This window comes from Crocodylus siamensis, chromosome 11 (assembly GCF_052110815.1).
Source record: "Crocodylus siamensis isolate JL-2025a chromosome 11, ASM5211081v1, whole genome shotgun sequence".
NCBI lineage: Eukaryota > Metazoa > Chordata > Crocodylia > Crocodylidae > Crocodylus > Crocodylus siamensis.
In genome coordinates, this window is record NC_143405.1 from 12,319,463 (window position 1) to 12,329,733 (window position 10,271).

Sequence of the window (10,271 nt, forward strand, 5' to 3'; positions counted from 1 at the left end):
TCTTGCAGCAGTTACGCTGTGGTCCAGAGCTAGGGCAGAGCTGCAGCCGGCTGCCTGCACACCGTTGCCTGGGGCACGTGAGCAACAGATTGCAATTCTGCCCTGGGTTCAGACCATGCTGTCACCACTGCAAAGTCCTGGCCCTGGAGCAGATCCCCTCCCAGCCATGTGCCCTGCCAATGCTGCTGGGGCCAGTCTCCATGGAAACCTTGGCCCCACACTGTCCTGGCCCTGTCACCGCTGGGGTCTCTATGGAAACTGTCTGCACCAACATGGACAGGGGCTGCTGGGAAATGGAGTTGGCTGTGGGCCTGATTTGGCCTGCAGGCTGGACTCTTCCTGCAGTTGGGTGAGGACCTCAGTTTCATGGCTCACCTCGAACACAGTAATTTCAGCAGGAAAGCAGTTTCCAACACCATACTGGGGCCACATTTCAATAGAGACTCAGAGAAGCAAGAGCGTATTATACCAGATCATCTTCTCACTGTCAGCACCTTCCATCCTGGCTCAGCTCTTGTCCATTAAGCAGAAGTTCCCTTTAAACTGCCATAAAGAACTCAATACACACGGATGTCTGCCAAGGAGTCGGGCACCCAAGATCCCCTGGTGGGCCCTTGTGCCGCGTCGCACCACTGAATGAGATAATACAATTATTGGATAATTAGAGTCATCAGAAAGTATTCTGCAATGGCAGACTTTTAATTGACTTCCCCATTAATAGATAATGATCATGCTGCTTCTCTTGCCAACGTGACGCCTCCCAGGAGATGGAAAGGTAAGCTTTTGACCCGAGGAAGAGAGTGACCAGCTGTCCAGAGTTCATTCAGGGTTAACCACTTCCTTCCAACTTGCTTGGAGAAGGGGAGAGAAGCATCAAGCTTAAACTGAGAGGAGTAAAGTGAGAGAGGGTTCTTCTGGTTAGTGGTGAGTTACAAAGAGAAAGGAAAACAGGACCCCCAACTTCATTCTTCCCATCTTTATGTGTTTGATGGAGCTGCCCAGGGAATAGAGAATTCCATTTCACAACAGAACCGGGGGGTTTGAAAGTAGTTTTCAAACATTTCCATTACGTGGAAATTCTCTCACGTCTGCCTATGGACCAAAACTACCAGGTTTTTAATTGCATGCACACTCCCTCTGTTTCTATGTGCGACTGGAAAGACTACCCTAGACCTCAGCAATTTTCCTGTCAAAACCATCAAAATCCATACGTCTCTGACGTCACAGAAATAAAGGGCTCCAAGGAATCTTAAGAAGTTCTCTGATCCAAATCCAACCCCCTGCACTGAAGCAGGATCACTTACACCCCGATTGTCCCTGATGGACCACCTCCCACGAGCCCCCAGTGAAAGAAGTGCCAAAGCCTCTGTTCTACAGTCTCCCTGCCCTGACCATTAGACATTTTTCCTGCATACCTAACCTAAATCACTGTTGGAAATGATGTTGCTTTTTGATTGTCCTTCCCCCAGTGGCCAGAGAGAACAATTGATCACCACCCTCTCAATAGCAACCTTTTACATGCAACAACTGCTATATCTGTCCTCAGTCTTTTTTTCCTCTAGACTAAGCAAACCAATTTCTTCCAACCTTTCCTGATAGATTATACTTACTAAATCTCATATCATTCTCCCTGCGCTTTCTGATGTCTCCCCAAGTTGATATAACGCATTTCAGCGAGTACTCCAAACCAGCTCTGCTACATAGACTCTAAGCTCTTTCGACTACTGACTGACTCTCTTAAAATATGTCCCTAGCACAACTGGGCAAGAATCTCACTCGGGACTTTCAGGTGCCATTATAACACACCCACGAAACCATCTGCTATTCACACAGGAATCTGAAGCCATCCTCTAGGCTGTTGCACTGGCTGACTCTTATACTGTCAGCAGCAAGAGATAGCTGCACATGGAAGAAAGCAGAGTCTGCCCATTTCCCTGCACTACATATATTCTTAGGCTGGGTTTAGGTGGTGTAAATCAGTATTGAAATTTGCAGCTGCACTGACTTGAACCAGCTGTTGATTGTGCCCTCTTTATTCCTTAAGAGCAACACTAAAAAAAAAGGAAAGAAAAGAAAAAGAAAGGAACAAACAAACTCCTGCTGGTGCATTGATTTAACTTCATTTCAGCACGTTAACTGGTAAATGGAGCCCCTTTCAGGTGTTTGTACATGCAAATTTCTGACTGAAACTAGGGCCCTCGTTACATGGTAATTTTGGGAGGCTCCTGGAGCTCTTAATACTTACATTCACACCTTAAAGTGGTTTTCAGCACTCGTTATTCAGCTCAAAGTTACGCCACTCCAGGGCAAAATCTTCTCTGATCTGCACAACCCAGCTCCTGTTCCATTAAGGTGTAGCCACCCCCCAACAGATGTGCTGCCCAAGTTGAAGTCCTCCAGTATCCCAGACTATCTCACACCCCTGCCCAGAGAGCAGGGATAGAAGCCTGTCCTGGCTCACCAGCTATCTAGAAGCAACTCACAGCTCCAGCTCCTAGTCCTGTCCCTGCTCACCAGGCCTCTAGGAGCAAGTCACAGCTGTGCAGATGAGGGACAGTCAGAGAAGGTTTCTAGACTAAGGGTGTGACCTCTCCAAACTCCAAGCTAGCACTAAGTCAATCAACATCTGTGTGGCTCGCAGGTAAGGTGTAACAATGCCGTAAAAAGCTTTGTGTGATGCTGTTACCTATTGCCATTTCTTCAGACGTGCCTATTTTAGGGATGTAGACAAGGGGTTAGCAGTGCAGACACATAGCTACATGTCCAAACCATCTGCAGCTAGGTTCTCTGGCCATGCTCAGTGTGCATGGTTTATCTATCTGTAGTCAGATGTATTAATACCTCATTACTCATAGGACCTTGTAGTAGCATAGAAAACATGTAATGTTGGCAAAGAAGTTTTGAGAGGGTCTGATGAAAACTAATATATGGTTATCTGTAGTGACCTACTGGTGCATTTCTGGCGTGCTCATTATTATATTACTACTAAGGGTTCAGATGCATTGTATATGTCTAGGAAGAGACTACAACACCCTTTCCAATGTATTAAGTCATCTACACAGGCTATTGGTGACACCATTTGGGGAACATGGAGTTGTGGAGCAGCTACAGTTCACCTCCTATTCTTGCTTTCTGTGGGTGGGTGGAGAGAGGATGTTTCCAGAGCTCTGTCCTCTGAAATGCTGGCCAGCATGGAGATCTAAGTGATTGGTAACAAGGAAAGGTCCTAAAGCAATTTATGCCTCTCACGGAGCAAATGAAAAGTAGGGACCAAACTGTGATGCTGCCATGCTGTTCCTTCCTCTGGGTGGATTGCAAGGTGCTAATTCAGCTCTTACTTTTTTGCATTATAGCAGTGCCCAGAGGTCCTGACCTAGACTGGCATCCTACTGTGTGGTATGCTGTACACTGCAATTCTCTGGAATAGAGATTGTCTTGTTATCTAAACAGACAGGACAAATAGATGGAAAGGCAGTCTTGTTGATCCCTTTTTCACAGGCCAGGAGTTGAGACGGAGAGAAACAATCACTTGCATAAGCTCACAGAGGATACCTGAAGCAAAGCCAGGAACCCAGATTTCCTGAATCCTACTTCCTACATCTATCCTCAACCCCAGCCTTGCTTCCTGTTTAGAAGAAACCCACAGAATCTCCAATCCAGACCAATGAGTTAGTAACTCATTAGAAACTAAGGAATTCAATACTGTCCCCAGTGAACCCCTGGACAGGGGTGTATTGGGGTGGGGGAGTGGGGAGGAAAGGCATTCTCCCGGTTCTCACTGAAGGAATCAATGAGTGACTCCTTCCTTGGAGGCGTGAGGAACCCAGCCCTGAAGCTGCAAGGAGGAGATTGTTAAAAGAAAGAGAGGAAAAAAAAAAGAAAAAGTTGCCAACCTTTCTGGTGCTGGAATGTAAATAGTGTTTTGCAAAAGAGCCATTTATCAGCGAGATTATGAAATCTGTTTGAAGATTCCCCTGGAGGACGCACTGAAAAGATGGCTCGTATGGAACTTAACGAGAGGTTTCACGCAATGTGCTGGGCTACGTGTAGGCAGGAACACTTTGCTGAGATTTAAATCCACGCTGGAAATGTTAATAAATGCAGACAAATGTTCTTGTTTGTAAGGAGCGCCTTGTTCTCTTTATTTATTTATTTATCCGTTTAATTCCTCTGGAGGCTGGTACAACATGAGACCCTTTCGATGGCACGTTGCAGGAGAAAGACTCCCTACCCCTCACACTCCTTTGGCTGTTCTGCTTTTCTCTGTGTCCTTCTGTTTCCTGTCAGTTGGCAAGCCGACCTTGTAATTGCCCAGACTCCAGCAAGAAGGCATAATGCTAACCATGAGGTTAATTCAGTCTCTGTGCAGACAGCATCCTGCACTGAAAGGCAAAGAATGGGGGGTAGTGTTGCCAGGGAAGCTTCGTTTTCTAGGGCCATGTGAATGAAGAAAATCCTGACCAGGGTGTATGAGGCCATCCTCATTAGACTTTTGGCGGTAGTCAAGGCCAAGAGAAAGCTATCTGCATCCCCAGACACACTGCAATATAGCCTCCCCATACTGTCTCTTCACTAGGAGAGTCAGTGGGGTGGCCTTCTCCTCCTAAAGGACAGCAGCACTGGCCTACTGCTGCAAGCAACAGCAAGAAGTCTTCTCCACTGAAGTTGGGCAGTGTCTCTTGAGCAGGGAGACACCTTGAGCTGGTTGACCTCTGCTTAGGTGGGAGGTCTAGGCCTAATCTACTCTTTCCCTCCTGACACACAAAGTACTCTTTTGATCTTGGGCTGGCAGTAGAGTGGGATTAGCACCTCACTGAGATGAACAGGGCTCTTCCCTCCTGTCAGAGCTATTGTTACAGCTACTACTGTTATAACAGGTGCATTTTCAAACTTATTTCTGTAACCCATTGAAATCAGTAGAGGAATCTGTATTTCCTAAACATCTCCATACTCCTGTGTCCTTCCATGAGGACCAGCTTTCAACTTACTGACATTAACCCATCCTGGAGACAACTGCTGATGCCCAATGCTACTGAAAAATCACACAGTGTCTCAGGTTGGATAGTTCAATCCATTTTCCATTCATACCCATGGAAGGATTTCCTTAACTTTAGTGGAAGCTGGACTGAGCTTCTAAACATGAAAATATTAAAAATAGGTAAGGATCTTACCTTGTAATATATAGATCTCTGAAAACTATTTATATTCACAAGCAAAGACAACTACCCTGACCCATCCTTGCACTGTCACTAACACTTCTCAGTATCTGGTCCCTTTAATGTTGTATTTTAACCCATTTCTTCTTTTACTACTATTATTTTGGTAATCTATCACACCATTAATGCAATCAACTTCTTCCCCCACCAGCTCCTTATTAATGACTTTGTTGGTACCACTAACATTCCTACGTCCTATATATCATCGAAATAATTCTCCAAATGCTTTCCCAACTCCCTCTGTGCATATCAGCTACTAAATCTTTTGCCAGGCCTGCCCCTCATACCCCTACTGCAGTCAACTTGTGCCATAATTGCTCTCGTGCTCACTTAGGCTTCAATTTGCAGCACATTTCCACTGAAAGGGTATTTTTTCCCCCTTGCTTGCTCCATTTTCCTACTCCTTTTCATTAGCTCTATTTATTATAAAATAGGGGAAAGATTAATTAAGCAGACCCCTGTGCATGTCTGAGGGCAGCTTTCAGGCCCAGTGAAATCAAGGAAGGTCACTGACTGAAACTTAGCCTTGGAACTAGTCTTTTCCGAATTCTAGCCTTCTTCCTTTCTATAATTTAATTTACACAAATTCATATTTCTGGTCCAAAGCAGAGAATCTTCTTCCCCCCTCCATTTAAAAAAAAATGTATATATTTTACAGTGCCAAATATGGTCTGTGTCAGATAGATAGATAGATAGATATGTTTTAAAGCAGAACAAGTTACCTTGTTTCCAGGAATAGAACAGGTGAATCAATCTCCCTCACTGATGTACTGAGACATCTTTTCAATCTGCAGAACTTGGGAAGGAAGGGAAGAGGAAGCACCTGCATTAGACATTTCAATAGTTGAGCCTAGAGCTCATAAGCATACTACCATTTATTGACCAAGCAGGTATATGCTGTTATCACAAATACAGTGATCCACCAAAGCAGATGGGTCACCAAGGTGCTCAGAACAAAGATTGGCAAAGTATTCATAATGTGGTATGCCTCTGAACAGTTTGATTGTCCCATGGACATCTCTGTTCCTGATCACAACTGTGCAACCCCAGTTTCCTGATCATCCCATATGTGGCGGCACCTACAGCAATTGCTTACATGGAAAAGTAGCAGCAGGGAATGTATTTTATCTGATGACAGTAGCTGAAAGAAAACGAAATAACATATTGCAACTAGCCACCTCTCCAGTCATCACCTGTGAGTTCTTCATAGCACGTGTGCTGAGACTTCACTTACCAGGATCAGTGAAAGAGGAAGCAGGATGGATGAACACTGTGAGGTTACAAGGCCTGCCCCACCCCCACACAACTCCCCTTCCATAATCATGGAAGTCCTTCTGGGTAGGCATCTAGCTGAAATAATAACTATTACCTCTCCATCTCCCATCTGGCCTCATTTGATGGATCCTACCTCAAGTCTTTGTGCTAAGGCGTTAAGACAGCTGTCATGCAGCCCAAAGTGGAGTTCACGCCATGCCCTGAAATCAGTCCCATGCTAAATACATTTTCTTTGACATCCCCAATTCTCTTCCACATTCTAGAAATTGACTCATCTGGGGGAAAGCCAGGATGACAGGCATAGCCATTCATCCAAGGACATTTACCAGGCAGGGCGGGCTGCTTAAAGTGTGCACCAGATTGCAGCTGACACCCATGATGCTGATTTCTCCCTCTCCATAATGGGATCTCAGCAATAAAGACGGATTTGTTAATTTCCATCTCTACTCACTTTCTCCTTTAATCACTGTCAGGCATAAATTAATTTCAGCCTAAGGAGCTCTCGGAAAGATTCTGCCATTGTCTAGGGCACTTAAAGGTCACAAAAGGAAATAATCCCAGAATATTTTCTCTTCAATCTCAGATTTTGGGCCCCAGATAAATTTTCTGGTTCATGATTTGCTAATTCAGTAATTTTGGCCTGAGCCTCAGATAAGTTGTTTAAGAACATAGTATTCAGTTCTCCTGATCGCAGATATTCACCCCACACCACAGACACTAGATACCAAGGACCCAGTTTTCCAGCAATAGCACCCTGAAGTAATTGGGCCAAGAGGTCAGGACACATGCAGAGGTACATTAGGAAAAGCAAGCTCCTTTTCAAGCCTGTTGAGCTGCTTCATAGAAGTTGTTTCAGTCTCACATTTGCAAAAGGCTTTCCCCATTCCTGAAGATGCAGCATTCCTTGTTATGGAATAATGACCCAGGGAAATTTTGCAGACTCCTTACTGCTGGAGTCTTTTAATGCTACATTGGATAAAGCATCAGATGTTCATTACCAACCAGGAGATCCAATACCACCTATGTTACCATGTTGGATTGGTTTTCTCCAGGGGTTCGGAGACACTGCCATGGACCCTTTAGCTCTCTAAGCTCGTTGAAGATTTCCAGATTTCATAGACATCAGGGCTGGAAGGGACCTTGGGAGATCATCGAGTCCAGCCCCCTGCCCAAAGGGCAGGAAGTCAGCTGGGGTTATAGGATCCCAGCAAGATAAGCATCTTGATATTAGAGCAATGAATGTGCTGGTAAAATGCAGCTATTGTGCATGCCCAGGATGTAACAGCTTTCACTAATAGATTCTTCTTTGCCAAATTCTTCATTTAGGACATGCATATTTGGTTATATACAGGGCCAATGGGTGGGGAGGGGACCCCTTTGGGTGGGATTTTCAAAAGCATAAAGGGAGAAAACAAAAACAAGAAGCTTTCCCCTCCAAAATTATTAATAGCTAAATGCCATTAAAATTCAGTGGTGTTAAACGTTTGTGGGTATAATGAGCAAATATCTTTTTTTTGTCTTTTTCTGCAGAAAAGTAGCATTGCCTAAATGAAGAATTATTGATCTATGTATAGAGATTGCTCTATATTTGTAACTATGCATATGGAGGGCTATACACCCATCCAGAAACACATTAGTGGTGGCTGTTAAACATTTATAACACTTCTAAAAATGCCAATGTTCTTTTTCCTTCAATTGTATTTTATCTTTTTTGGGAGGGGGGGGCGGGGGGGACAAAAGCAGTTTTGAATTTCCCCATGATTTTGTTTTCAAGTCTTTCGATGAGAAATCAAACCTTGAAACAAAATACAATGTAAAACCACAAAAAAAAATCCTTATATATTTTTTTTCATTTTCTGGTTTAGATAATATAAACCAAAAAGAAAAAAAAAAAACATCCTGCAAAAATGTTCCTTTTATCCAATTTTTTTTAACCAGCTCTAAAATGCATCCGGGTTTTTTTTCCCCCCATAAATAAATACACCCAGTTACACATTTATTTGCAATAATGCCTACATTTCCTGTTAAGAAGGTAAGTCAGTGCAGATCATTATAGTCTTTAATGCCAAACACTATAGGCAGGCCTACTTCCTACCCAACCACCCAGGTTTTTTAAGCCTCCATCTTTCCAGTCCTTCACTTTGTGTCCATTTTTCTTTTCCTTTCCCATCACTTCAAAAATCCAGTTTGTTTTTCAAGTCCCTCTCCTTTATGTAGTACCTGCTTCCTTGCTCCTTGATGTCATCGTGGCACCTTAGTCCACCTCTTCTGGTCCTGCTTTCCACTCCTGAGGCATCCCTGTGCCCCCCCAGCAATATTTCCTTTTAAGCACTTTGAAACACTGCAGCTTCCAGCCTCCCAGGCAGCCAGTTGGCACCTTTTCAAATGAGCCGCTGAATGGCAAATGCACAGATACACTGGGATAAAATGAGCTCCTCTTATTGATTTTCCAAACCAATATGGCACTGACGCTGCCTCTTTGTGCCATTTCCCTCCTCTGCCAGGAGGCATTCGCACCCCTTCCATCATTTTAATTAGACATTACACCTGACACAAATGCAGAGTTGATTAACCTTAAAGGAGCTGAATAGGTTCTCTGATCGTTAACACAGGGCCCCTGACATATTATAACTCATGCTAACATGTGCTGTTGCACAAACTCACAGCTTCTTCAGCTCACTTTCCAAAGCCACAACGCGATGTAATAACATCTACAGAGAGCTCTTTATGAGACTGTCTCACATAATAATGCTATAAAACCTAGATTTAAAAGATGGATCACTCTGGACTCCACAGGCTTCACTTTTTAATGTTTACATAAATGCACCTTTTCTGTGGTGTTTTCCAATAATGGATCTTCCCAAGGTGACAACATCTAGGTGCTGAGCAACTGCTCCTTCTCACACCAGTGGCTCTCACAGCAGCATGAAGAGCACTCTGATGGGATTGCTCCAGTTCCCTTCCACCTCCCAATTTTGACTGGTGGGGCAAAAGCTGCAAAAGGGCCAAGACAACCCATTCTTCATGCCCTGAAGTCCTCTTATGCAGTCTGTATTTTCAGTAAGATTTCCGAGTGTCAGACAAACCCATTCAGCATTAACGCTCCTCGTGCCATGGAGAGATCAAAAAGAGAAGTGTCAAGCAGTGAAACACTTGCTTTAGTAAAATCCTGTAAGCCTGATGAGTTTCTTTTCTGTAGGCCTGTATACACTGTATCCATACTCTGTATTGCTACAGTTCAGTCCTTGTGGCTTTATGGCCCAAGTCCCAGGTCAGCCAGTAGTGGTCCTCAACCTGGCATGGCTGAACAAGTGCAACACTATAATATAAATAAGGGAATTTTCCATTTGTACTGGGTTGACCTCACCTGAGGTTCAAAGAGGACAAATCACACATTTCTAGGCTTAGCTAGATCAATTACTAGCAATTGATGATGGATATAAACAGATATTTTATAACAGATAAAATTGCAGCTATAAGCAGGGACTTATCTAGAGTTTCTAAGCGATTCAAGAAAAATATATCAGTAAAAATGGCAAGGTGCAGTGGTAGAAAAGGAGGGAAAGTGATTAGAGTCCTCAGACAGAACCTATGCCCTGCCCCTTTATTTCAGAGGGAGCCCAGTGCTATCAGCATTACCCCATAGGTATTTTTCAGTCTTCCCCTGAATCCATCTCCGTCCCTTTTTTCTGCTTCTAAGTCCATTTCCTCAGTACTTCCCATTTGCTGCTGTGGCATTTGATACCACCTTGGGTGGCAGCCACCATTGCACCCCTCTGA

At 44.0% G+C, this 10,271-nt stretch overlaps 1 long non-coding RNA gene across 1 annotated transcript; it reads right to left on the bottom strand.

Moving 5' to 3' along the window:
- Positions 1-337: 337 nt before the first annotated feature.
- LOC149855452 (uncharacterized) lies at positions 338-8,839 on the bottom strand. The gene is made up of 3 exons (XR_016438412.1): positions 8,712-8,839; positions 5,939-6,012; positions 338-884 (listed from the first exon to the last, which is right to left on the bottom strand). It is a non-coding gene; the product is annotated as an uncharacterized LOC149855452 (long non-coding RNA).
- Positions 8,840-10,271: the final 1,432 nt, after the last annotated feature.